This window comes from Bidens hawaiensis, unplaced genomic scaffold (assembly GCF_021521415.1).
Source record: "Bidens hawaiensis isolate Kalapana, Puna unplaced genomic scaffold, B.hawaiensis_p1.1 tig00000978_1, whole genome shotgun sequence".
Lineage (NCBI taxonomy): Eukaryota > Viridiplantae > Streptophyta > Magnoliopsida > Asterales > Asteraceae > Bidens > Bidens hawaiensis.
This window is the reverse complement of record NW_027491058.1, coordinates 1,711,891-1,739,018: the sequence shown is the minus strand read 5'-3', so window position 1 is coordinate 1,739,018 and position 27,128 is coordinate 1,711,891. Positions and strand designations below refer to the sequence as shown.

General features: G+C 41.2%; 1 pseudogene across 1 annotated transcript; it reads right to left on the bottom strand.

The window, feature by feature from the left end:
• Positions 1 to 5,793: 5,793 nt before the first annotated feature.
• On the bottom strand, positions 5,794 to 9,282 carry LOC143549844 (elongator complex protein 6-like; annotated as a pseudogene). The gene is made up of 5 exons (XR_013138212.1): positions 9,070 to 9,282; positions 6,747 to 6,819; positions 6,456 to 6,643; positions 6,087 to 6,233; positions 5,794 to 5,990 (listed from the first exon to the last, which is right to left on the bottom strand). The product of XR_013138212.1 is annotated as an elongator complex protein 6-like (transcript).
• Positions 9,283 to 27,128: the final 17,846 nt, after the last annotated feature.

Below are 27,128 nucleotides of genomic sequence, written 5' to 3'. Positions count from 1 at the left end.
CCCAAAACCTAATACCAGACCAACCTGAACATAAACCTTACATACATGAATACATCCCAGCCCACCTTATAAACCAACTAAATACACTATACCAATCCCCAACACATTCCCAAACTTCAGACCAACCATATATTCCTACCTTCCAAGTCATACACACATATACACTACAATCCAAACCAAAAACCCATTACCCTCAACCAGTGAAAACATAATAGAAAGCCCACCTCATGAACCCCACCAAACCCAAATTCCAAATCCATTTCCAATCTCACCAATCAACTCCCCTTCCCCTGATGCTAGAATGAGATTGCTTGACAGACACATGTCTGTGCTCATTGAAAATTGTGATCTAAGGAGGGAGAATTAGGAGCTGAAAAAGAAAAATTTCGATTTACAATCGAAGTTGGAGCAGGCTTTACACCATATTCAAATCCTGGTTAGTGAGGTTGAGAAGGCCTTAGCCGCACCAAAACAGGTGGACAATCCACCTGCTCTCAATATGGTTGATGATGATATACTGAAAAATCTTGGTGATGTATATGGAAGTGAGGAGAAGGAGGAGGATGAAGAGGAAGAGAAAAATGTGGATGGGTATGAGGTTGATATTTCTGAGGAGATGGTCTAAGAATATAATGTAAATGATAATGATGATACGGAGGTGGAATGGATTGAGGCGAATGAGGACGAGAGGGAGGTAGATAACAATGATGTGAATATGAATGATGCAGAAGAAGGTGTGAATGATGAGGCTGATCTTGATATCTTGTATGGGGAGTTTGAAAATGTTGAATATCTGTTGATGGTGGAAAAGGATAAGGAGGCTGAAATAGAAAAAGAAGTGGATGATGAGCTGAATGAATTGTTTGATGAAATTGATAATTTTCCCAATGAACCAACAGTGGTGAGGGAAGTAGGTCCATCTAGGCTTGAATCCATTGAAGATGAGAAGAGGAGGTTGAAAGGAAAAGCAATGGCAGAACATGAGGGTCAGTTGTAGTCGTTAAAAATGAAAAATATTCAGTTAAGTGATGAAGTTTTATTTGTTGATGAATCTGCTGAGGAGGCTATAAAAAGACATAATGAAACTGTAGGTGAATGGATGCAGAGGGAGTTGATTACAAGGTTCTTATCTGACAAAGAACTTGAAGATCAAAGAAAATTATGGATGAAATTGAGTTAAAGAAAAACCTTGATGAAGGAAAGGGGGAGATTGAACTAGAGGTGATAGAGGGGTTGCTGAGGTTGCAGCAGACAGAGGAGGCTGACAACTCACTTGACATGGTTATATATAAATTCCAGCAACCCAAAACCCCTGAAACAAAATCAAAATCACCTGAGCCTGAACAACCATTCCTACTGCCACTGTTGAAGCTAATAAACAAAATCCTAATAGGCAGTTGGTGTCTTACATTCATGATGCCAAAACTATTCAAAAAGAAATGACAAAGAGGGCCAGTGATATGATGAATCAAAGTTTGATTAATGAAGTTAACAAAGATGAGAAGAGCTGGCCATCTTATGTGATTATATATGTCAGGAAGAGGAAGAGATATGGTGATAAATTTCCTGAAGAAGCAATGCCCAAAAAGAAAAAGAACCATATTCGGGTTATGCCTTTACAAGCTGTTAAGCCAAGTAATCTTGACACTGAGCCCAAAGTTGATGAGCCAAAGATTGATGCACTAATTGACTTATCTGATATAGAAGATGAAGTGACTGATTCTCCTCATGTGAGTATGACTGAAGTTCACAAAGAGAATATTCAAATCATGCTGAATGATGCCAAGAGGGAAGATCCTAAAATAATAAGTCTGATGCATCATGGATATCAATTTGATACCTTGGCTACAATGACAGATGAAAAATTGGATATTCTCCTTGAAGAGAAGGTAAGAGAGTTAAAGAAAATCCGGGAAAAGAAGAATAAAGACACTCAAAGGTTCCTAGCCTATCTGAGACTTCATGGTTTCTCGGAAAAACAATTAAGTCATATGATGTTTGAGGAACTAGAGAGTGTCTGCCATTCAACAAAAGAAAGAGTAAAGATGGAAGAGTGGTAAAGATTAAAAAAGAAAGCCGCTAATCAAAACACAAACTTGAAAATATCTACAGCAAATTTGGTGGTAAGTGTAAATTTTTGATTGATCATGGGGTGGACATTGAACATGTTGTAAACATGATAAAGAAAGATGTGGAAGAAGAATTCAGGAAAATATCTAAGAAAATCCATTCTGAATCAAGTACTAGCAAAAGAAAATCCAAATTGATGACCTTTGCTGAAAAAGAGAAGAGGGCGTGGGAAGATGAGAAGGTAGTGTCGTTGGAAAGATTAATGATAGCTAGGGGAGAGGGGGAGAAAGCAAAGAAGATGAGCATCAAAGAAAAATTATTCCTCTATGAGTCTAAGATGGGGAAATTCAGTGAAGAGAAGAAAGGCAAATCAAAGCCCACTCAGACTCCTCCTCTAGTTCAAGTGAAGGAGGAACCAGTTGAAAATGTGAACTTGCTGCCCTGGGAAGACGAAAGCAGAATCAAAACCTTGAAGGGTTTAATGATGAGCAAGGGAATGGCTGAGAATGTGTTTGATAATCTTTGAAAAGGTCAACTGAAGGAACTATTTTATACTTAGAAGGAGAACTGGGAGATGTTGGAGGAAGAGCAAAGGAAACTGTTGTCATTCCAGTGTGAAAAAAGGGGGGGCCTATCCAGACACAAAGATCAACCCCATCTGAGCCCTTTGATAAAGAAACCATGGAAATGATTACTGCTCTTGCAAATGAAGGGGGAAAGTATCTTAGGCTAGTGATGATGATCAAAGATCAAGTTGTGAATCTTTAAGAACAATCTGGGCATGTGAGAAGACCTGTACCTAAAAAGAAATATACTCCAAGGGTCTCCACAGTAAGTGTCTCAATACCAATAACTAGATATACACTCCAATGACAACAAAGGCCACCAACTGATGTGAACCTACCTAAAATGTTGTATTTTGATGCAAGAACCAAGACCTTGAAAGTCATTATGTCCAGTGGAGATTTAAAGAATATTGTTTTTAAGGATGACTTTCAGGATTTCAAAAGAGAACAACTTGAGGAGATGTCAAGGATGAATTTATATGACTATCAAGATAGACAGAGGTTTGCCGGACAACAAAGGAATGAGCTTTCCAAATATTTGAAAGAACAATCCAGGAAAGGATTTCCTTTGTTAAACAAAAACAGGATGGCTAGAACTCTCAAATTTTGAAAGAACCAAGAGGCAGAGGAAGATGTTGGATACAGTGCTGACTGAAGCTTCATACGAACAGAAAACCAGATATTCCAATCCTCTTGCCAATATGAGAGAGTGCATAAGTATGAGGCAGCAAATGACTAGGCCAAACTATGAAGTCCAGAAAAATGGCAGGATTTCTAAGCTTGTATTTGAACCAAAAGATCATTCTTTTATCTTAAAAAATTCTGATGAACTGGCCCTGGGCATCATTGAACATGACACTGACTTGGAGTTTCTTCACATGGAGGATTTAGAGGGGATAATCAGATGAAATTTGCCTTCTCGATATCCACACCATAGGGAGATCTCTTTATTTAAAGAAGGCTGCTGTTGTGATATTTGACAGAAAGAAAGATGCTGAAAGCTCTAGAAGATGAAGATTTTTTTCTTTCTGTTACATTTGTTTTGTAATGTCCTTGTGACAAAATTCTCATAAGTAAATTTTTCATTAAGTAATGTAATTTTTGTTTTTTGAAAATATGATTTGTATTTTGAAAAGTGTATGTAACCAATAGGTGTTTTGGTTCAGCTGAGAGTGTTTCAATCTAGGGGAGATTGTTGAAATGAGAAAATAACTAAGGAAGATTGGAATCTTCTTAACCTCCTTTGAAAATGGATAAGTATGGAAACCAAGCAAACTTAGGCTTCCGAGCAAGTTTAAACTTAGTCAAGCAAGGTATTTTGATCTTCGAGCAAAGTTATCTTTTGGAATTCTTCTTAAGTGTAAGTACAAGAAAACTACACTTCATCAAGCAAGGTTGTTCTTCAAGTCAAGCAAGGTTTGTTTCAAAGCAAATTCTTGACTAAACCAAGCTAAAACCAAATATTTTGGTGGATCGAGCAAGGTTTGATAATAAACTGTGGTCCAAGCATACTTGAAGAAAGGTAATGAAGAAATTAATCTAAGGACTTTCAACGAGCAAGGCTCAACCTCGAGAAAGCTATAGTGTCACCAGCACACTTGGATTTGTTCAAATAAGTTAAGTAACAAAAGGTTGAAAGGATCTCTGAAGAACAAGTTTGCTCGTAGGGTATATATCGAGCAAAGTTTGATATTATCAGAAAGATTGAAGTCTGCTTGATGAATATTTTCTAAGGAAAATATGCTAAGTAAAGCTTACTCGGAGAACTACTCCCAAGCACACTTATTGGTTACCAGGTCTGCTCGACAAAGACAAAAGTTGCAAAGCTTACTCGAAGACCTGTTTACACTTAGTAACTTTTGTAATATGTTTGAATATGTTAAGAATCAAAGATTAGGGTTTCTAGAAGGTGTCAGGGTAGGCCTATTTAAGGAAACTTTAGGGCACGCCTATGACACAACGCACACTGAGCGAATATTGTGATTTGACGGCTGTCTTTATCTTGTACGGAAAAGCTGCCAAAAATACAAACATTCCACCTAGAAACCCTAATTGATTTCTCATTTGTATCCTTCATAATACTAAATGGAAATTTTTTGAGTCTCTTTGTATGTGTTACATTTCTGTCCGTTTAGCAGTTACTTGAGTATTAGTGTTTCCGTCATTAATACTTATTTGTTGTTCACAAAAGCAGTATTTCGTAACCTTCTTGTCGACACATTTGTATGGGTTACGACAGAGATTAAGTGAGATAATCGGGACCAACATGTAGGATTAAGGTTAATAACTTTTAGGAGGGGATATCTAGTTTGAAATATATCTTGTGGTCATAATCTTACCTATTTAGTATATTTTGTTGTTGTGTTACTATTATTTATATATTTATTTATTTATTTATTATCCTTCTTTTAAATTCTTTTGTTAGTACTTATACTACACTAATCTAAATTTCTAATATTCTATTTTACTTCATTTGTTTTTACTACTATGTTGTTTGTTTGTGTGTGGCTGCAAGCGGCCTCTTTATCATCGGGGATGGATGTAGGGTTTATCTATATTTCATATTTCTCAGATTCTACTAATGGTTTCTAATATTTATGAGATTTACTGGATATAAATGTTTTATAAAAGGGAGTTTATGCAATTGAATGGCAACGGTCTCATTGCAAGCAAATAGGCATCCGAGTGGATCGTTCATGTTCCAATAAGCTAGCATAAATGAGAAGTTTTCATAAAAGAAACATGCCTTGATCTGAACTAAGATTGATTTTAGGGATTTTACGCACACTTGTAACTGCTTGTAAAACATGTCATATTTCACAAGCACTCATGTTAATTAATACCAAGTTGCTTTCACCCACTTAAATTAAACTGCTATGTAGGTTTAAAGATCTTCTCAAACGGTTAACTTAAAATTCACCTGTATGTCAATCAGCACATAGTCAACATTTACATACCTAGATAATTAACTAAGTTTGTACCATGACCAACATCCAGCCAGCATAAACATTCTTTCTGTTTTTCTGAGTGCAAATATCATCATCAAAAGAACAATTTTGCTACAATATAGCATCAAACGTGACTTGAAACACATTTTGACAAGTAACAAACATGACCTTTAAAACAAAACACCCGAGGCTAAACCATAACTAACTTTCTGCAGTTCAAATGCAAAACCGATACAAAACTCTATTTCAATAATATTTCAGATTCAGAATTTGTTGCATATTTTCATGACCGACTCCCTGGATAGAAATAATCAACACTGTTTTCCTTAATCTTGTAATGAAAATTGTGTATCTTTCTCTTCAAGTTCCTAAATCCACCGATCATTCCCTTGTTCAATATGGTCAACTGCATGATGACAATTATAGTCAAATATAATAGTCAACACTAGTTTCTATATAATCTTTCTACAAAAAAAAATAATATTACTGAAATAATATGTACCTGCCCATGAACATCTGCTGCCAAACCAGTCATCAAAGGCTCTGTTTTTATGGTGACGTCAGCTAGGTACTCCATTTGTAAAGGAAATGTAAATTCATCTCCAACTGAATAAATATCCTCATGAAGAACCATAACTATCGTACAACCCTACGGAAAAAAATAAGTTGAAACATTCAAATCACATGATTATATTATATATTTTAAAATGAAGATCAAATCGAGCCGGGGGTCTCACCGGAAGCGGCCTCTCTATCCCTATGGGATAGAGGTAGGCTGTCTACATCTTACCCTCCTTAGACCCTACCATAGCATTGCTATTGGTGGGATATACTGAGTACGATATAAAATGAAGATCAAATGGTGTCTTACAAACTGTGTTGTTAATGTATGACAGTAATGCATAAAATTTAACACGTCTTTTGTAGAACCATTAGCAGCAACTTCTAGAAGAGAAATATCATCAATTATAATGGTAATACTCTTGTTTGATGAATTAACTTCAACAGCTTTTTGAATATTCCCATACAAAGCAGTTAATCCACCTTCAACACCATCGTCTATCAATCACAAGTGAAACAAAATCAGTATATAAAAAAAGATCAGCATACAAAATAAGAAATAAATAATGTAGCAGCAACAATGGTTACCTGATATTCTCACCTGGACATTCAAGCATAAGCATGTCAAAAAATAACAACTTTTTGTTCTCCCTTTGTGCAGCTAAGTTGCAACCCTGTTGCAGCAATAAAATAAGAATAACTATTTACCGTATTGTCACATAAGTAGTTCCAACATATTCAAACTGGTATAAAAGTAGAATAACACATTGTAAAAGACACATCGTTACATTGCAGTTAGCAAAGCCTGAACATTAAGGGTACAATTTTGTGATGTTTTTGGTACATAATATTATCAGTATTTCCTTCCATATATACTCAAAACTACACATACACACACAGTTCAGATGAATTCATGTTTGACTATATTAACACCTAATGCATCCACATAGTGCAAAAGCAAGTAGAGTCTCACAGCACGCACTCTATATGTCTCATCTTCAGCAATTAATTAGTCTTATAACATACGCTTACTAAATTCAGAGTTCATTTATATATCAAGTACAGTGGCTTCTAATACTAAAGACAGCTTAACTATATGGTTCATATAGTCTACTGTGTGATAACAAAATTATAATCCTTCTTTTGAACTATATAGAGTAGCTTCTGCATTTGGAGATCAAACAAGTAGCTTTCATTCCATGTTGTAAAAATGGCGATTAGGCGCCAATTAATCCGTGATTAATCAGAAATCGAAGGGCTACCAATTCCATTTCACCGACTCACCCCTAAAATAGGTCAAAATTGGTCAAATTTGGTCAAAATATTTAAAGTATTTGAAAATTATACTTATTTTAAAAAACTAAATCTAAACTAATGAAGGGGTGTGCATGGTGCAGTTTTGGGTTAAAACCGAACCAAAAACCAATGCTTCGGCTTTTTGTTTTTTCAAAACCATTAGGTTTTGTGTTTTCGGGTTCAATTCGGTTTAGGATCGGTTTTTTCGGTTTTGCTAATTGAGTTAGTAATTTTCAGGCCGAAGAAATTTAACCCGTGATATTTTGAAATTGCACCTATATTTTTTTTAACCAAGAAGGTTATTAATTTTATATAATTTACTATAAAACGATTACAATAAAGTGGCAGGCAAACGGGCAACAAGCTGCGCCGCAACCCCCTTTTGAACAGCAAAGCCAATCCTGCTAAAAACGAAGCTTTGAGACCTAGAAGCTGAAGAGGTTCCGTGTACGACGCGCTGAACCCTACTCAAAAATTTCACAGCCTCTGGAGCCAGAAAACCAAATGTATCAAAGGCAAATGGTAGAAAGACATGTTGATTATCTAAACAAGCTTTCTCGTGTTTAACAACTTTGCCCGATTCAGCCTTCAACGCAGCCTGACCCACAACAAACCCACGGTCCCTGAGCCCAACAAGAGGAGACACTCCTGTAAGATCCACACAGGCGTGTTTCCCCCCTGCCCACCCGAACACAAGAATATCAGCTGGTCGTAAAGTAGACCTCCCTTCAATAGGATCCGTGAGAAAGTTAACAGGGGCCTCCTTTTTAGCAGAAATCCCTGCCCGTTTAAGAACATCACACAGAACATCCCTAACCAGATCATGTCTGTATTTAAAGCCAGGCAATTCTTTGCAATGCACCGCATGGTCACCAAAAGAATCCAAACAGACCTTGCGACAAATTGGGCAAGGTTCATCCGTCGGGAACATAGGGATCATTAACCGGTACTTAAGGATAGCCCGATACTCCAAACCCGACATACGTTGGCCTAATCCTTCAATGGGGATAGCCGTTAGAAAATCCTGAGCCCGAGGAGCCCGAAGGCATTCAAACACCGCCTTTTGGCGAGGGGATAGATCAAACTTCACTTATAAACTCTTGACGATTCCACTAAATAAGGCACAATATTGTACATTTTGGCCATGAATATTAAGAGCTGATAAAAGATACTTACATTTAATATGATTTAATATCATCCAAATCAACAAAACATAACCAATTAGCGTTAAAAATAAAACAAATATACAGATTTATAAAACATAAATGATTCAGCGATAAAGTAATTCCACGAATCAGTTTTTCGGCTCAGTTTGGTTTTTTCGGTTTTTTAAAAAACACAAAACCGAACCAAAACTGATATTTCGGTTTTTACTAAAAGTCGAAACCGAACGTCGGTTTCTAATTCAGTTTGGTTTCTTTGGTTCTTTCGGTTTTCTGTACACCCCCTAAACTAATGTGTGTGAAAATTTGATAAACTACATACAACATTCGAATCCTATTTAATCCTATTACTCACTAGCATCACTGTTCATTCCTCAAGTGCAAAACTTGCTACAAATTTAACTACAGTAACCAATTGGATTCATATCTACTTATCTATCAATCGCAGAAGGAAAGTAGTGATACCATCTTACGGAGAACACGGTCGTAGTGAGAGAACGGTTGAGCGAAGGCCACGAAGAGGAGGATACTATCGGAGGACGAAAGGAAGCGTTTAATGAGGTGGTGAAGCAATCTTCAACTAAAACCACACGCCCTGTCGATTCGCCGTCGGAGAGACTCAGAGCGTCGTCAAGCAAGCTCGCCGGCCGATTCATTTTCCGGTGATAGTTATGGTGACGGAGGTGTTTAATTAGGGTTTCTCAAGGATGATGGGAATCCAACACGGAGGAATTTTTATTTAACTAGAGTCTACTAACTTTAAATTAACATTTATTAAAATAATTTTCTTTTATTAATATAAATTAACATTTTTATTTAGCTAGAGCTTTGCTAAGACGTTTTCCATACTGATTTTGATATTTTGTATCTAACTAGCTTTTGAACCCGTGTATCACACGGGATTTGTCAAGTGATAAAAATTATAAGGTTGTTATTTCAATTGTGATTCTCAAAATATTTATGAATTAATTAATGTACGAAGTAAATCATGAATTATTATTTTTTTCAGTTCACGATTTATGAAATGTACTTTTCCATATTTCACCCCATGTACTACATGATCGAAAATTTGAACTTAATGTAATTTCTCGTGTAACAATATTTAAAAGATAATAATTAATGTGTATAAATAATAATCTAGATCATAATGTCATTAAACAATATAAATACAGACCTAAATATATATTTTCTAAGGTGCTAAAAAAACCAACCCAATAATTGATTATATTTAGCATCAATTATTTTTAAAGGTGATTATAAATGTGAAATTTACGAATCTTTAAACAATGAAGAGTTAAGTGTCATTGTTTGTTTATTTTTTTTTTAGCAAAAGTTAATTAGTTCGTTTATTTTTGTTAAAAAAGTGGCTCGGTTCATTTATTTTTGTCAAAAAAAGTGGTTTGGTTTGTTTGCATTTTCAAGTAGTTCAATTCGTTTATTTTTGTTACAAAAGTAGCTCAGTAAGTTTATTTTTTTGTTAAAAGTGGTTCGGTTCGTTTCTTTTTGTTAAAAAAAGTGATTCGGTTTGTATTTTTATTAAAGTAGCTTGGATCATTTGTTTTTGACCAAATGGTTAAGTAAATGAGAGAAACAAAAACTATTTTATGCCTAATGGAAAAAACAAAAAGGTTAACAAAAAGTACTAAAATATCATGATCTTTGAAACGTCAGGTGTTTATTTGCATGAAATTTAAAAAATGTACTAAAGTTGCATAGTTTGTCAAACCCTGGGTATGAAAAGGCACTTAACTCAATGATGAATAAAATCCACACTATGTTAAAACCCATTGACTAAATGATTTTGACCCATGATCCATGGATATCTAGATTGAATGAGATGAGAGATTAGAAATTAGAAGAAATGTAGGGTTGACACCTAAGCTTCAACATTTTCTTTTATTAGTATTGTAAGATTCAGCTTATAAGCAATTGAACACTAGTAAAGAGAAACCTATCATTATGCAAACCCACAACCCCCCCCCCCCTAATAGAGTCAAGTTTCGAATACGAGACTATAAGATCTTTAAGAGTTAAACATTATTGTCATGTCATTATAGCATAAGGCGAACTACTGTAGTTATAACTACTATGTTTCAACAAGGGGGTGAATATTTATAATTCATGATTCGTTAGTTTCGGCACGTGAGTTAGTGATTGGACCAAACTTTATTTCCTCACATTAGATGTGTTATCTTTCTATTTAGGCATTGAAGAAACACTATGTGACCCTGGCAGATTAAGGATAATCTTAGGGTTAAGTAGATGTTTCCCACGAGGGTTAGGTCCGGCAAAGATGGTTATTCTTCTCAACCTGCAAAACAGACACCGTGAGCTCGTCACTGAGAAGGGGGGGTTCCTCCTTGTGACCACCCTCCGGCGTGAGAATCAGACTAGGTTGCTCTGAATATAAGTGTATATAGAGAGAAATAGCAAGAGAGAAGATGATGATACCGTTCCAAGGTGTTGGAGTATTTATAGCCGAAGGTAGGTTTCCAAGCAGGTACGGCCAGCTGTATATAATATTCCTTTTCCACCAACCATGGGCTACGTTCGTGCCACGATGGGAGTTGGTGGGTAGGCAGCGGCTGATAGCGACATTTTGTACTGGAGCGTGCTCCTTCTCGTACTATTGTCGGTGAGCTGTCACCCTGTGATTGGTTCATGGGTCGCTTTTATCAGATCTTGTCTATTTGTCCATACCTTGGTAGGTATAGTACAAAAGATCTTCTAGAAGCGTACGGACTGGCTCTTTTGGGCGGGAATATTCCCGCCCTGCTCATTCCTTCTTCAGGTGACATTGCTGAAGTATAAGAGTTAGTGCCTTATGCGTGTAGCCTTACTGTTAGTGCGGGTAGCCTTCCTTCTTGGCTTGTACCCACAGCTGCGGGAACAGGCAGGGTACTGTACCAAGGGAGTCTTTCCTGCGGGGACAGCTGGCTTACTGCGTGTAAGATCTTCATCTCTGAGCATGGTGGGTCCTGCGGATCCAGTTGGTCTTTGCGCAGACGTACCTCTTCAAGGTGGGTCTTGCGGGTCCAACTGGGCTTTGCGGGGACCTACCTCTTCAAGTCCCCCCAGTCCATTGTTCTTCTCATGAATTGTTAATGAGGGGAACTTTTGGACTTTAAGCAATGGGTTTTAAAGAGAGGTTTTCGTTTTTTAAGGTTCTCCGTGGGGATTCTTCCCGCGGTTTTCCTAATGTCACTTGCAGAAAATTCCCGACTTTTCTGCTCGATCTTTGGGTATGATGCGGGTAGGTGTAACCTCTTCGCATGTCGGGAGCGTTGAGTTTCACTTGTAGATTTTCCACGAGGTTTTGGTAGTTTTAGACATAGTGATCAGTTATGTTAAACAACCAATTCCACCTTGGAGCTTCAAACAATCTAGTTCTCAACGTTCCCGCCATGCGGGGGTGTTATTTCTCTTTCCGCAAGCATGGCCCATAAGATCCTTCTTGGTTTCAATTCTCTGCAAGTGCTAAGTATGTGAAGGGTTTCGCCTTGACACTCTACCCGCAGTTGTCTTACGGTTTCTTGCTTTCCAAGGTAAGGGGGTATATTCCCTCTTATTTTTGAATCTTTTTGAATCTTTTTGGAATTCGGAGAGTTGGTGAAAGGATAAGGACAGTCCAAACGGTTGAAGGGACGTTGGCGTCTTCTGACGGTTTCAGGACGTGCAGGAAGTTATGACGACGTGACAGCATGTGGTCAATCAGGACGCTTTTTCAGGCGCGTGGGCGCGAGTTTTATGGCACGCGCCTTTTTGACACCTGTTGCCAGCTTGCTTTATCCACACGTGTCGCTGTGTCATTGCTCTTGCGCCTTCTCTCTCATCCGCATTAAATTCATCGCATTCATTGCGATGAGTATATAAGGGGGAGAGGGTGTATTTCATCCATTATCTTCACTTCACTCTCCTTTTCCTTTTAAGCGATTTCCGGCGAATACTCATCTTTTCCGGCGAGCATTCTCCTGAAACAGCTTTCTTTTCTCAACATTAAAAAATGTCTTCTTCTACTCATGACCCAGAGGTTAACGTCGAGGAGTCCGACGTTTACCTCGAGAACCCGACGTCCACGTCCGATAAGGACGATAAGAGTACTGATGGCGAGTGTCAGTGTACTCTTTCTGTCGATGTATACCATTACATCGTTAAGAAGTTCATGCTGGAGCCTTATGAGCCTGAGTTTCCGGAGGCCAACCAGACGGTGTACGACGCCCCTAAGGGCAAGATAGGGGTTTACGCTTCGTTCTTCCTATATGGGAATCTAAGATTCCCATTAACGAAGTTCGTATACCGTGTTTTGGAGAAACACAGTGTTCATCTGACAGAGGTGCACCCAATGGCAATTGCCAAAGTTCGCCATTTCGAATGGGTGTGCCGTATTTTGGGTATCGAGCCTCGAGTCGACCGCTTGATGACCTTCTATACTTGGAGGTGCATCCAGGGTTTGTATACCCTTGTCACTCGGATCAAGGGTTTGAAGATCTGCGCTACTGAGCGTAGTCTTCGTTCTTGGAAGCGGGAGTTTTTCTACATTTCCGCTCGTGTCGTTCCCATCGCGATGACGTTCAAGATTGGGAGGGCACTTCCTAACCTTCACGCCTCCAATTACCAGGAGAAGGAATGGTTCACCAAGATTTCCCAGATTCAGACTCTTGTTTATCGCTTCGCGGAGTCTGGGATGGTCATGCTTGGGATGAGCCGCGTGTGGAAGGATGCCGGGTCTGGGACGCCGCAAGTGCCCATCGTTCTCGAATACGGTTTGAACTATCTTCCTTTTGGTACGCCCCGTCTTTTGTGTTGGTTTAGGGTTTTCCTTCTAACATTTTTATCGTTTTTATTTCAGAAGGTACAACTTACAGTCGCTCTTGCACCCGCGGGAGACTGGTGGTCCCGCACGGTTGGGTACTCGTGACCTTGATGAGAACGAGTTGCTCATTTTGGAGCAGACTGCGGATAGATTTGTGGAGGTCTACCCGCCAGGCCACAAGATTTTAAGCGCCACTCGGCCAGGTAAGGAGTTCTTTAACCCTCGTCCTCTTCATGCTCAAAATTCTGCTGGAATTCCTCTGATCTTGTCATCTTCTGATGAGGGATCCGCAGATGGGCCTTTTATCGTAAGGAAAAAGAAGGCGGCCAGCGTGAAGGGCAAAACGAAGGTTGCTACCTTCGTTGATTTGGGGAATCAGTCTAACTCCGAGACTGAAAGTGAGGAGGCGGGGGGGAACCTTGGTGGTGGTGACGAGACCATTGTCTCAGAGGTTGAGACAACGGTTGTCACTTCCGAGCTGCCAAGCGTTGCGAAGATAACTGGCGTGAAGAGGCCAGTTTCATCGGGTCCATCTCCGCCTGTCAGGGCTCTCAAGATCAAGAAAACCAGTAAGTATACTTTTTGTGTACCTTTTCCGCATTTCCTTCCGCCTTTGTTTTTTATATCTTTGGTTTCTTTATGCAGGAGTGGACTTATCTGCTTTTGAGAGCGGTGCGGGAGGAAGTGGTTCAGGACCCATGACGATAGGTTTGGTCAACCTATCCGAGGCGATGACCCAAGCGGCTGAGCCTGTTTCTGGTACTGGTTCAGTTGCTTATACTGTTGAAGCAACTGTTCCGGTTATGACGTCATCTGTCATGGCTGCTATGCCGACGATGGCGTCCAGTTTCGTTGCTGCGTTGAGCAGTTCAACTTCTCCGCCGGCCGTCAGTGCCATCTTTACTACATCCTTCACCGGACCGGCGGTGACTTTTTCTGTGAGCTCTTACGCAGCAGCTACTACGGTTATGAGTTCATCTCAAATGAGTTCATCTCCGATGGTCTCTACCTCTGTGGCTTCTACGGTGTCACGTTCGGCGTCAACGACTACTTCGTCTTTGGCCGGTTCTTCAGGTATGTTTAGAGTTGGGACCTCTAGACTTACCTCTGTTGATGAGGGAGTCCAATCTTTGCCTCCTTCCCATCTCCTTGACCTCTTGGATGGATATCCTTTAGGTTCAGGTGATAGGTTTAGCGGCTATCGGCCTGTTATCGACCCTACAGGTGCGTGGGGTTACTTTGGCCTTTATCCCTCCTGTATCATTTTTTCTTTTAACTGTTTTTTGTTGCAGTTTCAGATTCCAATGAGGTCTATGCGCCAAGGTGGAATATCCGCCGAGGAACGACTCTCAGGACGGCTGCAGACTGCGTCGACTGGGAGCGCCATGCCGCTCCAAGTGGTGCATTGGGGGAGGCGATGGTTAGCTACCAGGAAGGCAAGTTGTCCACCGAGCTCCGAATTCTTCTTGCCCGGATGCAGCCGCGTGTCGAGTTACTTTGTCGTGAAAACGATAAGTTAAAGACTGCGCGTAGCTTGGAGGGGGCTCAGGTGCGATCACTGCGGGAAGAGAACAAGAAGCTTGCCGCCACCGCTGCTGAAAAAGAAAAGGCCTTCAATGATCTTGAGGCCGAGATCCAAACTAGGCATGAGGCCCGTTCCAAGGCTACTCAAGTTGTTAACGAACAGCTTATGTTGGCCAAGGAAACTGCGCGTAATGCGACCGAAAGGGCCACCAAAGCTGAAGCCGTTGCTGAGCCTCTACGCGCTGAAAATGAAGAACTGAAGGCTAAACTGGAGAAGCTTCAGCAGGCTCATGAGGCTTTGGCTTTGGAGGATGCCAAGAAGCTACAGGAGCTCTTGGATCAGAAGGGTGTGCTTGATCGCACTGAGCGCAAGCTTAAAGGCGTTGAGGAGGCTGCTGCCAAGGAAGTGTTGCTTGCCAACCTAAACAAGAGTGAAACCGAACGCGCGCGCGATCAAGCTCAAGCTGCCCTTCAGGAGGCTCTGTCCAACAAGGATTGGCTTCTACGAGAAGCGTTGTCGCAGGTACGCAGGATTGGCTTCTCCATAATTCTTTGCTTTGTGCTTTTTTCTTTATACTTAGAAAAGTTTTTTTTTTAGTAGGTTGTGCATCGGATTTTCGCGAACACATCCTATGATGATGCCATGAGTGCAGCCCTCAACGCTTCTCATGAGGATGGAGAGAAAGCTGGTTTCTTGCTTGGTCTAGGATTTGCAGAGAAAGGCATCCCGCCTTCAAAATTTCCTCTACACGATGTTGACACTGAAGCTGCCTATGACCAAGCTGTGGACCAGTATGCTGCCTTCTCGCATCCGGTTGTGGAGAAGGTGAATGAAGTTGCTGCTGCTGATGACGGGCTAGCTGTTCTCAAATCTTTCCTTGAACAGTCGTAGCCAACTGATGGTGCGGGTTCAAGTGGGTTTGGAGGGAGTGGTCCCGAAGCCTGAATCTTAAGATTCCTCCCAGCCATTAGGATAGATTTGTACTTTTTGTTGGCGGGTAGATACCTAGCCATTTTGTAATGTTTGAACAACTTTTATTGTGAATATAAATGTTTTGTTAACACCTTGCCTTGTAAACATTATATGATTTGCTCATGCATATTTTAGTTTAACTTAGCAATTTTTTAAGTGTTTTGAATAAGTTAACCTTTCGACGCGTGTCAGATAATAGGTTAGTGTTCTGTTTCCTCTATCATGATTGTGCGGGTAGGACCGTCACTTTCACTTAGTAGGATGACCAAACTTCATCTATTTCTGACCTGCGTGAAGGTTTTCCTCATCTTCCCCTTAGAAATTTTTTCTGCTTTTGTGTTTATGCGGGTTGTGCCGCTTTCCACACGCAACGACTTACTTCCTCCTCACTTATTTATGCGGTGAATACCGGCATATCAGTGTGGTCAGTTCATAAGTATAAAGGTAAGGCTATCAACATCAATGTGATAAGGAGAATCATTTCCATTAGAAGTGGCTCTAGGCCTGTTCGTTACAAGTTTGGAATTGATCTACATGTAGCATCTGCGTAATTGAGCTCCATTCCATGTTCTTGGGATGGGGTGTCATTGAGCCTTTCGAGCCGGTATGCGCCCTTTCCCAGAACTTCTTTAATAATGTATGGCCCTTCCCAGACCGGGGCCAGCTTTCCTGGGCGCTCCTGGTTCGAAGCCTCGTTGTTTCGCAGTATGTAGTCTCCGACATTGAAGTTGCAGAGTTTCACCCGCGTGTTGTAGTACTTTTGCATTTGTCGCTTGTAGTTCTCTTCACGCGCTGCGGCTAAGTCTCTGCGCTCTTCGGTTAGCATAAGGTCTAACCGTCTTTCCGCATCATTGTCTTCTGGTTAAGTTATGACTCTTGGTGAGGGTAGACCAATCTCGATTGGAACCATGGCTTCAGTGCCATAGGTGAGGCTGAACGGGGTTTCGCCCGTACTTGCTTTTTTCAGCGTTCTGTTTGCCCAGAGGACATGTAGAACTTCGTCCACCCAGCCGGATCTATGCTCCAAGAGTCTTTTCTTTATGCCATCGAATATGCTTTTGTTTGCTCTTTCCACCTCACCATTACCCTGCGGGTGTGCCACTGAGGTAAAGGTGTGGGTGATTTGAAGCTCTTTCAGCCACTTTTGTAGCTTCTGGTCAGTAAAGTTGGTGCCGTTATCGCTCACCAAATTCTGTGGAAGTCCAAAACGACAAATAATAAATTCCCAAATAAATTTTTTGATATGTTTTGTGGTTATTTGGGCTAGGGTTTTGCTTCTATCCACTTGGTGAAGTAGTCGATGGCTACCACTAGGAACTGAACGTTCCCTGCTGCTGTGGGAAATGGGCCTGTGAAATCGATGGCCCACTTCTGGAATGGCCATGAAGAAGTGACTGGAACAAGTTCGTTCTTCGGGCGATGCGTGTTGGGTGTGTAGAGCTGGCAGGACCTACATTTTCTGATGTAGGCCAGCGCATCCGTGTGCATCCCCGGCCAAAAGTATCCCGCGTTGTTTAGCTTAGCTACAACTGTGCGTGGACCTGCGTGTACTCCACAGATGCCTTCATGTACTTCCCTTAGGAGGTAGTCGGCATCTTGGTCGTCAACGCATCTGAGGAGTGGGCCAAGAAAGTTACGCCTGTAAAGTATGTTATCAACAAGTTGATAGTACAGTGATTTACAGCGTATCTTTCTTGCCTGTGTCTTTGATTCTGGTAGTACACCCGTCGCAAGGTAATTTATGATTGGCGTCATCCATGTTTCCGTGCCGGTTTGGATGACACAAATTTCCTTGTGCGGGACTGATGGTGCTCCAAGAAGTTCAACGCGGATGTCCTTTCCCAAGTGGGTGAAGGCTAATGATGCAAGCTTGCTTAACGCATCCGCAGATTTGTTTTCGCTTCGCTTGATGTGCACAACTTTGCAATCGTTGAAATCGCGCATAAGGGTTTTTGCTTGTGCGAGGTACAGGGCCATTGTGTCGTTCACGGCCGTGTACGTCCCGTTTATCTGGTTGGCTACTAGCATCGAATCCACGTGGGCTTCCAAGTTTTTCACCCCCATCTTACTCGCAATTCTTAATCCGGCCAAGAATGCTTCGTACTCCGCTTCGTTATTCGTACTTGGGAAATCCAGCCGAATAGCGTAAGTGTACTCTTAGCCTGCTGGGTTGGTTAGTTTCAACCCTGCGCCTGAACCTTCGTTGTTGGCTGCTCCATCAGTATAGAGTCGCCAGACATCGTTAATGTCTTGTGCTGGAGAGGGTTGAGCCTCTTCCTGGCACTCTTTTTCCCGCGAAGCGGGGACTTCTGCAATAAAGTCGGCCAAGACCTGGCCTTTTATGGCTGGTCTTGGCTTGTACTTTATCGCGTACTCTCCCAACTCAATTGCCCATTTGGCTAGGCGCCCTGACAACTCGGGTTTGCTTAGAACGTTTGCAAGTTTGAAGTTGGTGAGAATGGTGATTGGGTGGCCTTGGAAATATCGTCTTAGCCTGCGTGAAGCCTGTACAAGCGCTAAAACTAATTTTTCCAGGGTGGAGTACCGGGTTTCTACGTCTGTTAAGACGCGGCTTACATAGTAGATGGGCATCTGGATGCCTTTTAGTTCTACTAGTAAGACTGCCCCAGTTGCTCTGTCTGTGGCAGAGAGGTAGAGAATTAATTCCTCCCCCACTTCTGGTGCTGTGAGCGTTGGGAGTTCGATCAAGCGTGACCGAATCTATTGAAAAGCTGCTTCCGCTTCTGGTGTCCAGCGGAAGTGCGTTTTCTTCAAGCAATTTCTCAATGTTGACACGAATGGGAACGACCTATCCGCATGGTTTGCCAAAAAGCGGTTAAGTGCGACTAGTCGTCTATTCAGTGTCTGAGCCTGTTTGATGGTAGTAGGTGATTCCATTTTCATAATGGCTTCGACCTTTTCAGGGTTCGCTCTGAAGCCATCTTTGGTAACGATGACTCCTAAGAACTTCCCTTCTTCCATCCCAAAGGAACACTTGCTCGGGTTGAGCTTCATGTTTATCTTTCTGAGCGTGTTGAAAGTTTCTTCGATGTCTTTCAACATCGCTTCTGGCTCGAGGCTTTTGATGACCAAGTCATCCATGTAAACCTCCAAGTTCCTCCCGATTTGGGCATGAAACTCTTTGTCCATCAGGAGTTGGTATGTGGATTCGGCATTCTTTAGTCCGAATGGCATCATTTGGTAACAAAATGTGCCATCGGGCGTCCGAAATGCGGTTTTATCCTGATCGTCAACAACCATGTGGATTTGATGGTACCCTTTATACGCATCAAGTAAGCATTTAAGGCGAAACGGTGCTAATGAATCTACCTTAAGGTCAATTTCGGGTAACGAGTAACAATCCTTGGGGAATGCTTTGTTTATGTCTTTAAAATCTATGCACATGATCCATTGTTTGTTGGATTTCGGTACTATGACGGGATTTGCAACCCATGTTTGATATTTACTAACGCGTACGATGCCTGCGTCAAGGAGTTCCTTGACTTGGGTTCTACACGCGTTAGCCTGCTCAGCACCCATTACGCGACGCTTTTGTATGACCGGCGCAAACGCCGGGTCACACTTGAGCTTATGCTCAGCCTTACTTCGGGGTACACCAGTCATGTCAGCTGGTGTCCACGCGAAGATGTCGGCATTTTTTTGCAACAAGCGTTTGAGTAAGGTGCGTGTGGGATTAGTGATCGTTGGGCCAATGGTAACGGCCTGGTCAGGGTATTTGCCATTGAAGGCCCATTCTTCTGGCTCAGAGATGGTTGGTTTAGCCATTTTTTGTTTGGGTTTAGATGAGACGGATGCGATGCATACCTGGGGAATGCCCGTGATAATAGCAACGCCCTCGGCTGTTGGCCATCCCATCATCCCATGGACCGAAGACACCACGGCATTAAATCTTGCCATCCCATCTCTCCCGAAGAGAATGTCGTTTGTGTGGTGTGGCTTCCTCATTACAACGAAGTCCACGTCTTCTGTGCGGGAGTACTTCCCGTCCGTGAGAGTGACGGGGAAAGATAGGATTCCCAAGGGGGTGTTTGTGCTGCCGTCGAACCCTTCCATCGAGGCGTAAACCGTTTCTAGGCGTTCTTTGTCTTCGTCGTCCAGCTTGTCGAAGAACTGCCTATACATGACAGTTGAGGAAGCGCCATTATCAGCAAGGGTGCGGGAGGTGATGTAGTGCCCCGGCTGGCTTTTGATGACTATGGGGCCTTCTTTGTTGGGCCCCCCTGGCACACGCGGGAAGCGCACTTCTGCTTCCTTCCACGCACTTGGCTCTGTTGTTCGTCGTCTTCTTCCGCTGATGTTGCTGTGAACCATGTGAATGCTGATGTCGACGGGCTTTCGTCCATTGCCCTTGTACCGGTTTTCTTTCTTCCCTCCGTTCTTGATTGACGCCACGAGGTGTGTGAGTTTCCCATCTTTGACGAATGTTTCGACGACATCCTTCAAGGATGTGCATTCCTCAGTGGTGTGGCCTTTTGTCCCATGGAAGTCATAGGATTTGCTCTGATCAGCGTTTTGACGCTGTCGGATTATTGGAGCCTTTGGCCATGGGAGCCTCTCGGTGGCAAATACCTCGGTGACGCTTTTGGTGAGTGGCGTCCATCTGGGATTCCGGTTCGACGAGTGCATGTTGTCCCTTCCGCCTAAGAGAGGGCGAGAGCTGGATGAGGTGTCAAAGTTTATCCTTGACTGCCAAATACCAAGCTTCCTCTTTTTATTTTGTCGGGTGGTACGGACGTTATTTTCTCTTGTTCTCTGCGTGTAGAGGTTTGTGCTCTGGGGAAGATTTCTACCCAGTTGCTTCTCCGTTTCGGCAAAGTGTTTAGCTGCCGTCATGATGGCACCCCACGTGGATGGCATGCCATCTTTACCTGTCAACGTGCGGATGAGCTCTGGGTACTCAGCGCCCTGGATGAAAGCGGCGCGAACAAGATCTTCGCTTATAGTGCCTAGACTTAGCTTCTTTGAGTTGAAGCGAGTAATGAAGTCTAGCAAAGATTCGTCTTCCTCTCGGATGCAGTTGAGGATCGTCCATTGCTCTTCAGTATATTTTCTTTGTTGACTGAAGTGCTGGCTGAACTTGTGCTGGAAGTCTGCCCAATCATAGATGTGGTGGACCGGTAGACGATCAAACCACGCTCTAGCTGCCCCGACGAGCGTCATCTGGAACATGTAACACCATGTGGGTTCCGTCCAATTACTGACGGTTGCCCCCGCTATAAATCTGTTCAAGTGATCGTCCGGGTCAGATATGCCATCGTAAGTGCCTATGTTGGACATCTGTTTGGCACTCTTTGGAGCGATTGCTTCCGCAATGTCCCTTGCAAATTTGGACGTTCCCGCATTCGCAACAGTTGGTTTAAAAGTTTTGGAAAAGTCACGTGGGTTTCCCCCCGTGTTCTTTGGTTTGAAGGTTCCCTCGAAATTTCTTCTCGAGTGGAAGTCTGCTTCTTTACGCTTCCCTTTCGCCTTATGACGAGGGTTTGCGTCACTGTCAGATTCTTCCCAATCTTCATCATCCAAATACTCGTAATCATTGCTCATGTTGAGCTGTTGTCGAGTGCTTCCGAATTCGTCATTGGCCTGTTGGAGTGAACATAAACGTTCGTCCAACTCGGCTTGGAATTCTTTCTGACGTGCTTCCGCCCAAGCTTTAACTTGTTCTGGTGTTTGTCGCGGAAGTCTCGTCTGTTGTTTCCCCAACTAGGTATCAATGAATCCCAGGAGAGGATTGTTTACTGCACTTGCCCCGGCTTGGGTAACCGGGGTAGTGTTCGTAACAATCGTGTATTAACCGGTGTTCCCCCCAGTAGCTGGGGTTGTGGTTACCGGAGTTTCTTGGTCACTCGGTGGCTTTGGCATCGGAGTCACCTTAACCATCTTTCCAGAAGTTTGAAAAAACTGAGAAAAAGAAGAATTAGTTCTAGCTTAATGCACGGATGGCGCCAATGAAGAAACACTATGTAACCCCGGCAGATTAAGGATAATCTTAGGGTTAAGTAGATGTTTCCCACGAGGGTTAGGTCCGGCAAAGATGGTTATTCTTCTCAACCTGCAAAACAGACACCGTGAGCTCGTCACTGAGAAGGGAGGGGTTCCTCCTTTTGACCACCCTCCAGCGTGAGAATCAGACTAAATTGCTCTGAATATAAGTGTATATAAAGAGAAATAGCTAGAGAGAAGATGATGATACCGTTCCAAGGTGTTGGAGTATTTATAGCCGAATGTAGGTTTCCAAGCAGGTACGGCCAGCTGTATATAATATTCCTTTTCCACCAACCATGGGCTACGTTCGTGCCACGATGGGAGTTGGTGGGTAGGCAGCGGCTGATAGCGACATTTTGTACTGGAGCGTGCTCCTCCTCGTACTATTGTCGGTGAGCTGTCACCCTATGATTGGTTCATGGGTCGCTTTTATCAGATTTTGTCTATTTGTCCATACCTTGGTAGGTATAGTACAAAAGATCTTCTAGAAGCGTACGGACTGGCTCTTTTGGGCGGGAATATTCCCGCCCTGCTCATTCCTTTTTCAGGTGACATTGCTGAAGTATAAGAGTTAGTGCCTTATGCGTGTAGCCTTACTGTTAGTGGGGGTAGCCTTCCTTCTTGGCTTGTACCCACAGCTGCGGGAACAGGCAGGGTACTATACCAAGGGAGGCTTTCCTGCGGGGACAGCTGGCTTACTGCGTGTAAGGTCTTCATCTCTGAGCATGGTGGGTCCTGCGGATCCAGTTGGTCTTTGCGCAGACGTACCTCTTCAAGGTGGGTCTTGCGGGTCCAACTGGGCTTTGCGGGGACCTACCTCTTCAGGCATGTTGCATCTTAATTATATTCTCAAGAAAATACTAATAGCGTATTCTTTTATAAAAGTCATATTGATCCAAGTAATCTTCTAATATTCCTGTTTGAATTGTAGAAATTAGAGTGCCCAACTGCCCATGACATCCTTGAACAAGGAAGTTGAACAACGATCTATGATTGTTTTTTAATACAATCGTTCGAAAGTGACAGCACTAGTCGTTGCTATATTAAGCCGGACGGATCGTTGTCTCCCTAATTGTTAGTCGCGGCCCTAAATTGATACGCTTAGGGAAAGCGTGCATTCAGGGTGGTGGAAAGCATAAGAAAAAGTGTGTGGTTATTTACATGGAAGAAGGAAGTTGTACGCCAATCCTGAGTTGTGGTAAGTCATTGCTACTTTTAATTTCTATTATTAATTGGTATTTAAGCCTGTATGTACCGAAAATTCTCCTCATTTTTATTATGAGAAAAACTATGAACATGTAGAACAATTTACAAACAAAAAGTTAAAACTACAAGAAGTAACAAGTGGTTAATGATAACTATGAGAATGCAAGTACGAATGAAGAAGATGGCAATAGTATACGTTAAAACTACACTTGTGTGGTAACTTTCATTGTAATAATCACAAAAGTAATATGATAAGAGTGATGCTTACAAAGTAGCCCTTTTGATTGGTATCGCTTCTAATCGTCAACTTAGATTTTATATATATATATATATATATATATATATATATATATATATTTGTTATTTTAGGATTAAGGGAATACAAAAAAAATGACATGTGCTTATCATAAAAACTCACCATCTATAAGCCAATGAGACCCCTTTTGAAAGTAACCAACGTCTAGAGGAACAGAAATCGTAAAAAAATGACCTTATTTTTTCAAACAAGAAAGAAAATGTAATGTACTTCTTTGTTTAATGCATTGGTACTTGAATGATGAGCAATCTAGCATATGTTGTGTGCGTGTCACCCTCCAAGTTGATGTAAAGGAAGCGACTTCTACAAACTCTTTGTCGTCAATACAATTATAATTTTTATTATAAATTCTATTTTGGGAAGCCGCTATTACACATAAGTAAGAATAATCTATATTCATGTGCGTATTATGTAATTGTTAATTATCTCGTATTATCCTTCTAATACTGATCTAGTATAAATACTAATATTCTCCACCTGATTGGGTGTTTAGATTTCCATCATTCACACGGTTCAAGTCGCACCTAATATACCTTTTTAGCGATATGTAAGTTCTTTAATTCCCAAGCGTTATGGATAGCTTTTTACGAATCATGTAGAATTTGTTTTCAAAATAGACAACATACTTCCATTTTGTAGGTAAAGAATTACCATAACGTTTAAAATGAGACAACACGACTTTTCATGAAAAAGTGTGTCGATATATGGCAGTTAGAACTATCGACTACTATTCGGTTACATGTCATTTTGTAGAAAGGTTAAATTCACATACCTACTAATACTACTTTTAAATATACATCACTATACATATAAGACTCGAGCCTTCAACCTCCTGAAAAGAATACCACTATGTATCACACTATCACCTTAATACCACCACTAGGCTACGGATTAAATCAATAGGAACTCCCTATCAATTAGCGGGGCCGTCCCCGAAAATCCTTAAAAATTCAAAGGCTCGGGGCAAATGAAAAAATGGGCCTGAAAATAAAAACTTAATAACATGTATATAAAAGGTCAATATTTATAATAAAACTAACAAAATAAAGTTATTGTAACATTGATCTAATTATAACTTGTATATTTAAATAAATCGTGAGTTTCTTCTAACGTTTTTTGTATTCTAAATGAAAAGTCATTTTGGTTTTTAAATACATAAAGTAAAATAATATGATAAAAAACATTAACAAAATATAAGACACGCTAGATAAAAGAGGGGGGCATATTAAGTTAACTAATAAGCCTTCATAGTTAAGACCCCAAATTTAAGTGAGGCTTGTGCTACCCAAAAAATAAATTCATAAAATCTATCAGATGCAAGAATCGAATCTGAGTAGTCAACATGACAAAATGGAAATTGGTTTGTTTTTATATTGTATAAAAACAGCAAAAAATATTTATGAGCCCTAAAAGATGTTGGGCGTTAGGCTGTCGCCCTCCCTGCCCACCCTATAGGTCGGGCCTGTCAATTAGACTAACCCTTTATCATTAACTCTTCGGAACTTGGATCATAATTTGTGATTAAAATAATAATAGTATTTAACAAAACTTGCATATCACACCTTCAAACTTGTAATAATATATGTTGTTCACTTTTTTTACACTAAAAATAAAGTATTATGTCACTAAAACACCAATATAGCACACTAAAGAATGGACACCAATTATTTCATAAAAACTTAGGTAAATGAAATGCAATTATGCATGTATGACTTTTTGCTAATGTTCATATGAGGTGTTTGTAACTTTGTTACGTAACATAACCTGTCAATATTAATTTAAATATATCATATTTTGACCTTTTTGTCCAACATTAATCAATATGTTAACTAAGAATAACTTAAAATAATTAAAGTGTAAAAAAAACTCAACACCGACTTATTTGGTGCATCTTCAAATCATACTTAGAAAGTTTTTCCAATTCATTTAAAAAATAACACAACTTAAATCAATATTAAACTTAGTAAAAAAATATGTAAAAAAGTTTCATTTTGTCTTCATTTTACTAAAAGTTAAAAAAAAAAGTAAACAATGTCTTCAAACAAAAGCATATAACACCACTTGTACCTCATGCTACACCAATTGTACTTTCATAAAGATCTGCAACCAATACCTTTCACCGGTGAAGGAGAAAGTGTAACCTTTATATCTTTAATCAAAAGAGCAGTGGAAATACCCTCTCAAGGGTGCACTGTGAGAAGGGTTTTGGCGCCGTGAGTCGTGAAACACCACCCCCTTTCTCCGTGAAGGGGGCGCGAGCCTCTTTTCGCCATATCTTTCACGGCCAAATTGAAGGGGGTCCACTTGATTTCAAACGGCTATATAGCCGTTAGAGGCTATATAATTAAAAAAAAATTTTACCAATAAATACTCCACTATTTTATACAAAAAAACATACCAAACTCACACCTTTCTCTCTATTTTTTATAAACTTTCTCAACTTTTATAAAAAAAATATCATGGATCCCAACATGCCTCGTCTAACTCCGGAGCAATACGCGTTGTGGCTCTCCAACTATTTCGGTCATATTCCCGCACCAAACTTCAACACACAACAATGAGGTGTTCCTCAACCACCTATATTCCAAAACTTCCCAACCCAAACTCAAACCCCGCCGGTCAATTTGGGGGACCCGGATTCGGTTCCGGAAACCCAACCACATGCGGCGGATGATGAAATACCCGAAACCGCCCAACGCAAGAAATCCGTACGCCGGAAAAGTCACAAGAAGCAAACGCCGATGACCGAGGCGGCTCGATTGATTCAAAAGTGGTCGGTGCAGGAAGAGCTTGCTTTGGTGCAGGCGTGGGTTGACGTCTCCGAGCATCCGATCGTTGGTATTTATTTTAAATAGTTTTAAAATGTTTATATGTATATTTTTTTTAAATGTTTATTTTTGTTATTTACTTTCTTATTTATAGGTAACGAACAAACTATCGATGATTTGTGGGATCGGGTCGAGGTGAAGTTTTTTGAAGCTATGGGAAAGGGTCCCGACTACCGAAGGAGGGATCAAATCACGGGGAATGGACTCACATCAACAAGAAGGTGAACAAGTACATTGGCGTGTACGAGGAGTGTGCCAGAAACATAAAAAGTGGCATGAACGACGTCGATCTTCATAAGAAAGTGGCCGCTTGCTACCAAGACGATGGCCACACCGGAAATATCCCTGTGGAGTTATGAAAGGTTTTGACCGCCTCTCCGAAGTGGCAGCAACTACGATTAGACGAGAGGGCGTCGGGGTCAAACAAACGATCCTCGGCCGACGCCGACATTGACGCCAGTCCCGGCGCATCCGACGGAAGGTCTATGACTCATGTAAACCTAGATGACTTGGCCGACGAGGACCCCATTCAGCGCCCGATTGGAAGGAAGAAAGCAAAATCCATTGCTTCGGGGTCTGCGTCGGGGTCAGCTTCCGGAGCCGAGGAAGTCGGTAAACTAATGGTTGAACAGATGCGAGTTTTCAACCTTAGGGAGGAAGAGAGGGAGAGGCGGAGGATCGAGAAGGAGGAGATGGAGATCATGGCTGTCGACCTTGACACATTAACGGGCTTCAAAAGGAGGTGGTATGAGAAAAAACAAAAGGAGATAGCCGAGAAAAACGAGTGAGTTTAGGAGTTTTTTTTAATAAGTAATGTAAGTTTTTAATTTAATGTGTTATTTCAAAAAATTTAAATTTATT